This window comes from Eumetopias jubatus, unplaced genomic scaffold, assembly GCF_037043125.1.
Source record: "Eumetopias jubatus isolate StellerSeaLion01/CBP00866 unplaced genomic scaffold, mEumJub1_p1.0 scaffold_2, whole genome shotgun sequence".
NCBI classification, from domain to species: domain Eukaryota; kingdom Metazoa; phylum Chordata; class Mammalia; order Carnivora; family Otariidae; genus Eumetopias; species Eumetopias jubatus.
The window spans coordinates 164,423,424-164,436,490 of NW_028274808.1; positions in this window are offsets into that span (position 1 = coordinate 164,423,424).

The following is a 13,067-nucleotide window of genomic DNA, read 5'->3' on the forward strand; positions in this document are numbered from 1 at the left end:
TAAAGGTAATGTCTCTCTCTGGGACAAAAGCCAGGCTTATTCCCCATAAAAAAAATAGGTTCCCTGAACTAATTCCTCTCTTGTAATATAACCGGTTGCGTGTATAGGTGTCTCTTGAATCTCTTTTTGTTGCTCTGTAGGAAACTGGCTCAGGAAATGGATGCCTACATGATGATATGCTGGTTATTGTTATTGCTTTGAGTAAAAAAATGACTTTTGTCTCTGACCCAAGAATCTCATGTCTTCCACCAGAAAATTCAGAAAACTGTGGCTAGTTAACTTGTGAACAAGACTTCAGAGTTCTTGACAAAAAACAACCACCACAACAATAATGGTAACAATAACAATGATAATACTTAAAATAACAACAACAAAAACACTCCTGCCAGTCATCTTTCTAGGCACTTTAAATATATTATTTTATCTAGCTTTATAACAAAGCTACAAGTTATTACTATTATACAGATGAGGAATGAGGCAGATAAATTAAATAACTTGGCAAATATCACACTATTAGTATATGGTAGAACCTGATTTCAAATATAGGTCCTAGTTCTCCAAAGTCTATGACTTCAACCATCACATACACTACCACTCAGAATTCAAGTAACCCCTTTACCATTGCATGTCATAGACTACCCATGGTCCAACTTACGTTAGGAAGAACACTGCCTTCTTAAAGCAGAACCAGGTCACTTAACTCCAAATTCGCATTTCCTTAAGAATCTATTACTTTCAAACACTCTTCCCACCAGTTAGTTTATCAATCATTGTGAAGATCCAGCCCAAAAGAATAAGAATGGATTTCTTATAGGATACTAATTGCATAGAGGTCTAGGTTAGGAAAGTCTCTCAAAGATGTGCTATAGAACAGCTACCAAGAAAACTAGTTTTTCTTTTATACTCAGGAAGCCACAGGTGCCAGAACTAACACTACAGCCACAATCAAACATCATAACCAAGTCACTGCGATTATGTCCAGACGCAGAAGAATGCTGTGTTATCCACAATCCAAATTAGGGAAAGGTCTGTGCTCTGCTTCTAAGTCCTGTGCTATTAGTGATGGCTGATATTAGTGGAGAAACGTCCAAATCTTCCAGACTATGCTTCCCTAGAAAAAACAGAACCAGGGGATGCCCTTCATTCTTCTGGCGTTCACTTTTCAAATCTTGTGTGTTTGTCTGTTTGGCTGAATCTAGATCGAATCTAGATCTCTAGCTGCACAGGAGTCTGAAAAATGAATATGTTAGCTAGCCTGGCTCCTTAGAGCATGATGTAAGGAATGTTAAGAACTACTCCACCAAATTATTCATAAAACATTGATTTCAAATGTGGTATAAATAAACTCTGCTCCAAAGCAACCACAACATTTAAAAAAAGTCAGTTATATGTGAACAGATCTTTTTTTTTTTTTTTGAAAATTGAAAGCTAGTAAACAGCAGGAAAAGGACTTCACGTAGATCTCATTTTCTGTTGGCTTCCTGCTACTCCTAAGGTAGATGGGTTGGGAAAGCTACCTTTTGAGCTCATGACTATAAACTAGTATGAAAAAGAAAGTGATTAGAGATGATGGATGCCAGTTCTTTAAAGCAGGGACAACTTTTATCTGCCATATTGCAGGAAGACTAGGAAAGGAGGGATAATTGTGGGAAGTAGAATCTATTTGGTGAGAAAAAAATTATGTATCAGACATTAAAATATAATGTCAGAAATCAAAAGTATTTCAAATTGGTTTGTTCATTAGCAGTTACATAGATCTAGAATAAGGAGATTGAGGAGTCTAGGTCAGATTTTTTTAATGTAATTGTCTATATACAGACCACAATTGAATCTTTCTATAAGACTCTTGAAATGGTAGAAACGTTTAGAGAACTAAATGATGAACTGCTTTAGAAATGTACACTAGGCAAATGTGGCAGAAAAATACCCTAAAATTATAGCATTCCTCAAGCTAAAATGACATCAGCAATGGAGTGCTGTACTGGATGAATTTCCTGTGCTGTTTGTGATAATTTTGTGGATAGTGAAGGGGGAAATTAAGAGCACGGTCGGTACAATCTGTCCCTCAGAAGAGGCGCTGTGAAGTACTCTCATGAGAATGAAAAGCGAGTGATTGAATGCATGAAAAGAGAGCAGTTTGTGAATCAAAATACCGATGAATAATGATGGGGCAACTCTTGGGAAAGAAACAAAGCCACGGAAGACAGGTGAATTTTAAACTCCCAAGTTCAATTTCTTACGGAATTATAGGAAAGGATGAATGTGAGGCAAGTCTGAATTATAAGTAGAGGGAAATCTGTAACAATCACTTTTGTAAACACTTTTAAAAGTGGCAGTGGGAAAGAGATTTTTAAACAAATAATTTTCAGGCCAATTGAAGAGATAATGAAGTGTGTGGTTCTCTCTTGGCACACCCAACAACTCACTCTGTCCAGAAAATTATAGGGCAAGCAATACAGAACACTGAGGTTTCATTAAGAAGAGTAGGGCACTCTGGTGACTGGAAAACAAAAAGCTACTGAAACAGAAAGCCAGGAAAGGCATCCACATCTTGCCTATTTGCCACCTCGTTGTTGTAAGTGTTTTAAATTATTCTCTCATCTCATTCTCCGTAGAAGAAAAAGAAAGTTCTGTTTTTTGTAATGAATCCAGCTGTTCATGCAGGTTAAGGATAATGGGATGAGTGGGTATGCATATTTAAAGCTAATGTACAAAGAAAGAGAAGTTATTTATGGTATAACAGTTGCAGGCTGAAAGTCAAGAAAAATGGGATTTCTCTTGCTGAGCTTCTGAGCAAACAGACCATGGCTGCATGTCTTCTCACCTTTTATGTGCTTCCAATTATCATTCAGGCTATTCTAAGAATTACATAGTAAACTCGTTTATGGCACATTGAACATTTCAGTAGAAAGATATTTTACTAATCAGAAAATTGACCTAATAGTATATTTTAGAATCAGAATTTTTTATATAACTCAGGAATTTAGGGGCTCAATTAGGTATGCACCCCAACATCTCAAAATACAGAAAATCAAAGAATTAAATCTGCTCCCTGATAATTGAACACAAAAGTCAGAAAAGAAGTTTCAAATTCACATGTACATGACAAAATATCTTCCAGGTCTTATGGACTAGAATATAACCTGATTATAAGTTTCAACATTTCAAACTAGAAAATTTAAAATGTGAGTGTTCTTAGCCACAGAAGCCTAATAAACGAAGATCCTTAGAAGCAAATGTCTGCAGTGCCCCTCGGAGCTCCACCAGAGAAGAAAGAGACTTAGCAAACACATCGGAATATCCTGGTCCTTGAATATGGGCAAAATCATTCCTAGTGCCAGATGGTCGCATCAGGCAAAGTAAGCTTAACTTAAACTAATATTCAATCTATCATATTCCTTTGTTGTGATTACTTACGCATTGAGCCAACTCTTTTTTTTTAATTTTTTATTGTTATGTTAATCACCATATATTACATCATTTGTTTTTGACGTAGTGTTCCATGATTCATTGTTTGTGCATAACACCCAGTGCTCCATGCAGGACCTGCCCTCTTTAATACCCATCACCAGGCTAACCCATCCCCCTACCCTCCTCTTTATCGGTGTCTGGCTTCTCATTTAGTCTACGTTGTGATAATGTGTTAAGACACATGAAGTAGGACTGTTCTTGCTTTCATAATAGTTTTAGTGTTGTTGTTATTATAGATTAGCATTGTGATTCTGCTGATTTTATACATCACTTTCACATTTTTATTACTTATGAGTCTGCCACCAAGAGAAGAGTTGCCAGTGATCTGTTGACAGTGTCTTATTTCTGGATCAGATATTAGATAGAGGTAAAATTACCAAGGTCACACACAGCTGGACTCCTAAGAGTGTTTTTGGAGGAAAGCCTGAACCCCCACCTCTCTATCACTGGATTAGGAAGAAAAAAGTCACACATTTATTTTTCACCGGGTCATAACTTATTGGTCTCGTTAACCATAACACAGTCATGTCCTCATTATATTTCCTCCATACACTCAATGCTGTTTATACTCATTACCATACACTCCCTGAATTAGATAACATACAGCTCCCAGGACATACAGATTGTTCCATAAATGTTAGAAATCATCGGCATTCTTGTGGTCATTATTATTATTCTAAATCCAGTCACCTGAAGGCCACTTTTACCACAGATCTTCCTCTCTTCATCCAAACACTTAAGTTTTGGGAATCACGCTTTTCATGGTGCAGTGCACAAGTGTCATTTCTGTTTTCTAATTCCCATTCAACTATATGAGAAGTTGTTAATTAAGAATGAGTAGTATTAATATTAATATATAGCATTAACATTAATTAGTGTGTATAGTATATAGTAATGTAGGACTTTCTATTTCAGAGGATATATCAATGGTATAAGAAAGAATCATCCTGCATCTACTTTTAGGTGGCAGACTTGCATAAGTGGTCCCTGTTTTGTTTTTAAAGAAAGTTTCCATCATTCCTGTAATTAGCAAAAATGCCTTATGGAGACTAGCAACAGGTTAACTGTTAGACCTTTTAATTGTAAGAGTTTGAATTTTTTAATTTTTACTGTGTGTACATGTGTTGATATTTAAATTTAAAAAGTGGGGAAGTGTGTTGGATTCCACAAATCAGAACCATGTCTAACAGAAGTAATATGTCTACTGCTGACCTTGTTCACAGGGAAATCTCTATTTGCTCATCTCCAGTTCTACTTTGATCATAGGGTAAAGCTGGCCCGGTGTGCCATGACCCCCTATGAAGTTACCAGATCCACACATTCAGAGGTATTTGGGATTATCTTCTATCATCAGGTGGTTGGCTGTCAACAGATCCTGATTTCCAGGCTCTGGCTTGGGAATGAATTCCTCAAGCAACTTGGCCTTGAGTCAGCTTCTGATTCTGCTCTCAAGTCCCCCTTAATGGAGAGGTCTTCATTTTAAAAAAATATTTTATTTATTTATTTTAGAGAGAGAGCAGGGGAAGGAGCAGAGGAAGAGGGACAAGTGGACTCTGTGCTTAGAGTGGAGCCCGACGTGGGGCTTGATCCCACGACCCTGAGATCATGACCTGAGCCGAAATCAAGACTCAGATGCTTAACCAACTGAGCCACCCAGGCGCCCCGATAGGTCTTCATTCTTATCAGCCTCCCCATACAGTCAACCAGAATCCGGATTTACCCATTTCTTCATTTGCTTTTCAAGTGGTCTCATTTTCTCTTCCTTTCTGCACAGTTTAGTTCTTATCAGTAATTACTAACATTATTGAGCTAGGTTTACTTTGGTAGGCACTGCACAAATAATTTTTCACGAATCCACTTACTTAATGATCATAGAAAATACAAAGTAAGTCCTAATAGTATGCCCATCTTACCAGTGGGATGCCTGAGGCACTGCGGAGTTCAGTAACTTGCCCAGTGTCACTCTACCAGAAAGAGGTTAAGGAAGGGACATGAGAAACAGCTTTGGTATTTTGCAGCACTGGCTGACATTATTTCCTGAGGGTGGAAAATCTTGCTTATATACATGTATGATAATATTTCTGTCTATTTATAGTCTTTGTGATTGCTCATGAAGTAAATATCTAAAGCCTAGTGAATTATAAATGGGACAAGGGAAAATTTCCCAGGAGGAAGGATATACCAAAATCATGGAGATGAATACTTCAAGGTAACTCAGCCACAACTTATTATACTAGATTCTTACAACCACAAATTGTACTAGATTCTTTGTCACATAGTTTTTTCTTTTTCTTTCTTTTTTTTTTTAAAGTAGGCGTCACACCAGCATGGAGTCCAATGCAGGGTGTGAGCTCTGACCCTGAGATCAAGACCTGAGCTAGGATCAAGAGTCCAACGCTTAAAGGACTGAGTCTCCCAGGCACCCCTGTTGCATAGTTTTGATATACAAAATACCCTGAATTTTACTGACTTATCCAAGTCCTGAGTAAGATAAAATCTTTGCTCCACCTTCCTCTTTAATAAAAATCTAACAAGTTGCTCATGTTCCATGGAGTTAACTCATTTAGCTGTATTTTGGAAGCGGTTTTTTTTTTAATTTAATTTTATTATTATTTGCAATGACATGGATGGAACTAGAGAGTATTATGCTAAGCGAAATAAGTCAATCAGAGAAAGACATGTATCATATGATCTCACTGGTATGAAGAATTCTTAATCTCAGGAAGCTGTTTTAAAATGTGGTGATGCTATTAAAATGCTTTTCCCCTTATAAACAGTTTTTTAAGGGCACCTGGGTGGCTCAGTTGGTTAGGTGTCTGCCTTTCACTCAGGTCATGATCTCAGGTTCCTGGAATCGAGGCCCTCATTGGGCTCCCTGCTCAGTGCGGAGCCTGCTTCTCCCCCTCCCTCGCTCTCTCTCCCCCTCTCTCAAATGAATAAATAAAATCCTTTTAAAAAAAAGAATTAGTTTTTTAGTAGCTGCTCAAGATTTAATTGCATGGTGGTCAAGGAAACCTAGGAACAAATGTAAAAATGAGGATTTAATTTTTAGTTTTATATTCATTAATATCATCTTACAGTATAAAGAGAAAAGCATTTCTAGTACACAATAAAAAATAATTTTTGTAGTTCCTGGGTGGCTCAGTCCGTTAAGCGTCTGACTTTGACTGAGGTCATGATCTCAGGGTCCTGGGATGAGCTTGGCATTAGAGGGGTGTAGGCTTCTCCCTCACCTTCTGCCCCCCACCCTGCTCTTGAATAAATAAATAAAATCTTTTTAAAAAATAAAGCAATTTTTAAGTCCAGAAACACAATTGCTTATAAATAAACAGTTCCCTTGAGGTATATGATTGATCCACTTAACATCTTCTCAAAGGATATTTGAATAACTTTGTAGCACTATCATTTTGGTAGTTTCCAGAGTTTGTGTGATGAAGGAAGATAACATAATGAATTGATCTGTGGTTTTGTGAGGATGGGGCAATAATTGCCCTGGCACCCTTATTTCAGACTGATAAACTTTGATATGGATTATATGAGGCTCCTTATTTACAAATCAACCCCAAATGCTCATCTCCAAGCAATCCCTAGTAAGTGCCAGGTGACGATATAGGATAACCAAGGAGAAACATTTCAGAAGGCTGATGTTCCTTCATGAGGTTTTGTACCTTGGTAGTCTCTGAAAGATGTGGTCTCTGCAACTTTTGTGACCAGTTTGCAACATTTTGTACACAGGTGAATGCTTTAGTAATATTTTTTGTTTATAAGTAATAGTGGTGGCATGTAGGGGATATATTTAAAGTCAACATCTCAATTTCCCAAAACAGATTTGCCTGAGCAACATACAATTGACTGCCAGGGTTCTTTAGTGAATGCGAAACGATTTTGTATTTACCTTATTTGCCCAATTAGTTTTATTGTTTTTTTGTTTGTTTTTCATTTTGTTTTCTCTGAAAAAGCAATTTCAAAGAGAGTGGTATCCAAAAGCTTTCGTGGAAACCTGTTATTAACACCTTCATGTGTATGAAAATTCTCACAACTACCACCATGTGAACATCTGAGTGGTAGAACCACCCAATTATTCTCACTCAGAGTGAAAGGTATCTTAGGTACTGACCATCTTGGTGACCATCTGGGTCAAAAAATAATGCTTATTGTCACTGTTGTCTCTGTTTTTGTTTCTACTTTCATGTTCAATCCCTCATCAGTTCTTGTGTCCAGTTGAAAAAAATAAATTGCTGTTTCTTTCTCTGAAGCTTCCCTCAGATCTTTCCCCTTTTCTTTATCTCAATGCTACTGCTTTCACTTAGCCTCTGTCTCCCTCCCTTGGCCTCCTAAATGACTTCCTCACATTGTTTCTTTCCATTCCTGTTCATCTTCCATCTCCCCAGTAGAGTTTCTATCAAAATCCAGATCAGATCATGTCAGGATACTGCTTCATAGCTAACCAATTCACAAGGATAAAATTCAAACTAAACAGAGTCCTTCATAATATAACCGTATCTTAAATTATAGATCTTATTTTTCTTTGTCTTTTCCTTCAAGCACTTTATCCTCTATCTGCGGTGGGGTATTTCCTGACCTCCCAGTGGGTTGTATGTATTCCTTCTTTGTGACTTTGTATGTATTTCCCTTTTCTCTGGCATGTACCTTATTTTTCTTTCTTCTTTCTTTTCTTTTCTTTTTTCTTTTCTTTTCTTTTCTTTTCTTTTCTTTTCTTTTCTTTTCTTTTCTTTTCTTTCTTTCTTTCTTTCTTTCTTTCTTTCTTTCTTTCTTTCTTTCTTTCTTTCTTTCTTTCTTTCTTTCTTTCTTTCTTTCTTTCTTTCTTTCTTTCTTTCTTTCTTTCTTTCTTTCTTCTTTTTCTTTTTTTTTTCTTTTTATTCTTAATCTCAGGAAACAAACTGAAGGTTGCTGGAGTGATGGGGTGGAGGGACGGGGTGACTGGGTGATAGACATTGGGGAGGGTATGTGCTATGGTGAACGCTGCGAATTGTGTGAGACTGTGGAATCACAGACCTGTACCTCTGAAACAAATAATACATTATATGTTAAAAAAAAAAGAAGAAGAAGAAGATATCAGGAAGGGAAGAATGAAGGGGGGGAAATTGGAGGGGGAGACGAACCATGAGGGACTATGGACTCTGAGAAACAAACTGAGGGTTCTGGAGGGGTGGGGGGTGGGGGATGGATTAGCATGGAACACCTTATTTTTCTTTCATCTCTGCCTGTTGAAAACCCTTCAAGGCATACTTTACCTGTGAATTATTCTTATTCTTCTCTTTCCATGAATCATTTTTATATTTCCCAGAGTTAGTTTTTGTATTTAAGCCTCATTAGAACTTTAAATTAAAGAAATTATTATGTTTAAAGAGTGGAGAACAATGCCTATTGAATAAAGTTTATTCGTTTTAGTCTGACAGTCTACCTTTTGGGCTCTGTTCAATGCGTCTGAGGCTAATAGCCTATGGATGCCTGTGAGTTCCACAGCTCATTTTAAATCATGCCTTCAATTAATTCTCAGAGTCCATAATTCTTCATGATCTATACGTTATACTGATACTTTTTTTTTCGATTTCTTTCTTTAATGGAAATAACAAGGAGGTTAAAGCTTATGTCTGTTTGAAGAATCCTAATGCCACTCGGAATGAAATTAATACCCACAATCATATATTACAATTTATGATCTTTCTTTGCACACTTTCAAGCATCTGAAATTACGCTCATAACCTATCCAATTTAAATCACTTGGCGATGCTAATGAACTATGCTATTATGCTATTTCTCCCACCTGGGAAACACAAAAGAGATGCAGATGCCCATTAACAGCAGCAATCTCGGCCAAGCCTGACCACCTCTACACATTGAGCACTGCTCTTTGAAAATAACTTCTGACATATGCGGCTGTTTGAAATCTTATAAGCCATTTAGCATGAAAAAAATTCAGAAACATAGATTTTTTAATGTATATTTTATGTTTTTGTTAAGATTGTCTTTTAAAACACAGCCAAATGAAATATCAAAGTTAAATGGTTTCAAAACGTTTGAGGAAGCAGAAAACTTTTAAGACTGAAGCCAGCAGGATATCACTGAATAAGTCAGATATATTAAATGGAGATGTGAAGAATAAATGTGAAGAGCAATGTTAAAATATTTTACTAAGTTTTATTAATAATCTAGTAAAAAAATTTGAAATAAAAAATCCATTTAGTTTGAAGATATAAAGAAAATTGTAACATATGTACCTAAATGTATCCTCTTTCTACAAAAATATATGTGATTCCCTATTTCAAATATCAAGGAGAATTGAGGTAGTAAGGGTTTGGATAGGAAAGGATATAGTTTCCTCCACAAGAATCTACAAAAAAATATAATTCTATTAGATTTGGCAGTTCACATGAGTTTGAATGATGAGGGATGCCTATATTTTTATTAGCATTGTATGTTTATACTAATTTCTAAAATAATTCTTTGTGTAACGGTGGTTCTGTACTTCAAGAAGACCTTGTGTGTAGCCATTGGGAACGTCTCCCTGAAGATCATTTTATTTCTTTTTTTGAAATGTTTAAAACTTTCTCATTAAACAATTTTTATTTTATTTGCAAATACAGAAGACAATTTGTCCCAACTTTTTGCCCAGTCCTGTTTTTACCAGGGCAGGGGAAACAGTATTAGAAAGAGAAGTTACCAAATCTCAAATTCAATTTCAATCATCTCCAACGACAATCTTCAAATTCTCCACATCTCTTCCCAAGTATCTGTAAAGTTCTTAAACTTCATTAAGACCTATGGCCTACCGACTTCATCCTTTTCTTCACTTCTTAACTTTTCTTTGGGACTCATCTAGGTCTTGCGCTCCAATTATGATAATGATACTGGCAAACACCCTCCACTTTTTGCCATGCTTCCCATCCTTTTTTTTTTTTTTTAAATTTTATTTATTTATTTGAGAGAGAGAATGAGATAGAGAGAGAGAGCATGAGAGGGGGGAGGGTCAGAGGGAGAAGCAGACTCCCTGCTGACAGCAGGGACCCCGATGCGGGACTTGATCCCGGGACTCCAGGATCATGACCTGAGCCGAAGGCAGTCGCTCAACCAACTGAGGCACCCAGGCGCCCCATGTTTCCCATCCTTAATACTTTCCTGATAAAACCTGTATCTGGTTGTTTCCAAGAAATTTTCCGTGTAATATTTTTCATTATTTCATTATATTTAATTTTAAATTTCTTTTAAAATTTATTTCTTTAGTCATAGTCACCAAGAAGTCTACTTTTTAAAAATTTCCAAAATAATGGGGAATTTTTATTTAGTTTTTGTTGTTGGTTTTCCAGCTTAAGTTGAGGAAAGATGTTCTGTTTGATGGAGATTTCTTTTTAATTTGTTGACACTAGCTTTATAGCTTTGTGTGTGAGAACAATGTTTATTCTTTCAATGCTGTGTGGAGGGTTCTACATATAACTTTTCAAACAAAATTGTTACTTGTATTATTTAAAATTTTTTCATGTCTTCCTTTTTATTTTATCTTATTTTACTTTTTACTGAGATATAATTAACATACAGTGTCATGTTCGTTTCAAGTGTACAATATAACGATTCAACATTTCTGTACATTATTCAGTAATAAGTGTAGTCACGTTTTGCGCCAAACAACATTATTGCAATCTTGTTGACTATATATTCTCTGCGGTGTACTTTTCATCTCCCTGACTTATTTACTTTGTAACTGGAAATTTGTACCTCTTAGTCTGCTTTATCTACTTCACCCAACCCCTCACCCACCTCCTCTCTGGCAAACACCAGTTTGTTTTCTGTATTTAAGAGTCTGGTGGGTTTTTTTTATCTTTTATTTTTATTTTGTTGTTTGTTTTGTTTTTTAAATTCCATATATGAGCAAAACCATAAGGTATTTGTCTTTTTCTGTCTGACTTCTTTCACTTAGCCTTATATCCTCGAGGTTCATCCATGTTGTCACAAATGGCAGATTGCACACTTTTTTATGGCTGATATTGCATTGCGTGTATCCACACCACATCTTCTTTATCCACTCATCTGTTGAAGAACACTTGGGTTGCTTCCATATCTTGGCTATTATAAACAATGCTTTAATATACACAGGGGTGCATATATCTTTGTAAATTAGTGTTTTTGTTTTCTATGGTTAAGTACCAAGTAGTGAAATTACTAGATCATATGGCATTTCTACTTTTAATTTTTTGGGCAATCTTCACACTGTTTTCCACCCTGGTTGCACCAATTTACATTCCCACCTACTGTGCAGGAGGGTCCCTTTTCCCCACAGCCTCACAGCCTCTTGGAGCACAAGACTTATTATTTCTTATCTTTTAGATTCTAGTCAGTTTGACACGTGTGAGGTGATATCTCATTATGGTTTTGATTTGCATTTCTCTGATGACTAGTGGTGCTGAACATCTTTTCATGTGTCTGTTGGCCATCTGTATATCTTCTTTGGAAAAATATCTATTCGGATCCTCTGTCTTTTTAAATCAGATTATTTATTTATTTATTTATTGGTGTTGAGTTGTATAACTTCTTTATACATTCATATACCTCTTATTGGATATATCATTTGCAAATATCTTGTCCCATTCCGTAGGTTGCCTCTTCATTTGGTTGATGTTTCCTTCACTGTTCATAAGCTTTTTTATTATTTTATTATTCAAAATTTAGAAATGTTTATAAAAATTTTCTCTGCCTTATCTATCAATAACTGAGAAAATTATGAGTGTGAATTTATCATTTTTTCCTGTAGTTTTTATCAATTTTCACCTTCTATAGTTAAGACAATCTTATTAGGGGCATATGGGTTTAGAATTGTTGTATCTCCTTGGTGAAATAAATAGCTTATAATTTTGTAGTGATCTTATTTATCCCTAATAAAGTTTTTTATCTTAATGTATGTTACCTGGACTTAATTTTCATTTGTGTGAACATTTTTCCTGATTTAACCTTTTCTCATCTTTTGGCTTTACACCTTTAACTATGTTTTAAATGAGTTATTTTTAAATAGCATATAGCCAGATATTTTTAACCTGCTTTGTCAATTTGTCGTTAAATATTACATTTAATCTATTTTTGTTCATTGAGAGTTTTTAAAACTGTATTTGTATTAAATTCTACTTTCATATTTTCTTGATTCTTATTTGTCCTTTCCTTCTTATGCTTTCTTTCTTTTTCCACCCTCTTTTTTTTTTTTGCAACGCCTGACCTTTTCTTCTTTCATATTCTATTTTTCCCTTTTTTAAAAAAGATTTTATTTATTTATTTGAGAGAGAGTGAAAGCAAGAGAGATCATGGAGGGAGAGGGAGAGGGAGAGGGAGAAGTGGACTCACCGCTGAGCATAGAGCCCGATGCTGGGCTCTATCCCAGGACCCTGAGATCATGACCTGAGCCGAAGGCAGCCACTTAACTGACTGAGCCACCCAGGTGCCCCTATTTTTTCCTTCTTATATGTTTAGAGGTTAAAATTTCAATCTTCTTATGTATTCTATTTTTGTTCTTTTAGTGGATATCTATCCTGTCTGTAATCGCATATCTTCTCCAAATTCATTTCCTTTTTTCCTCTTTTTCTACATTTTGT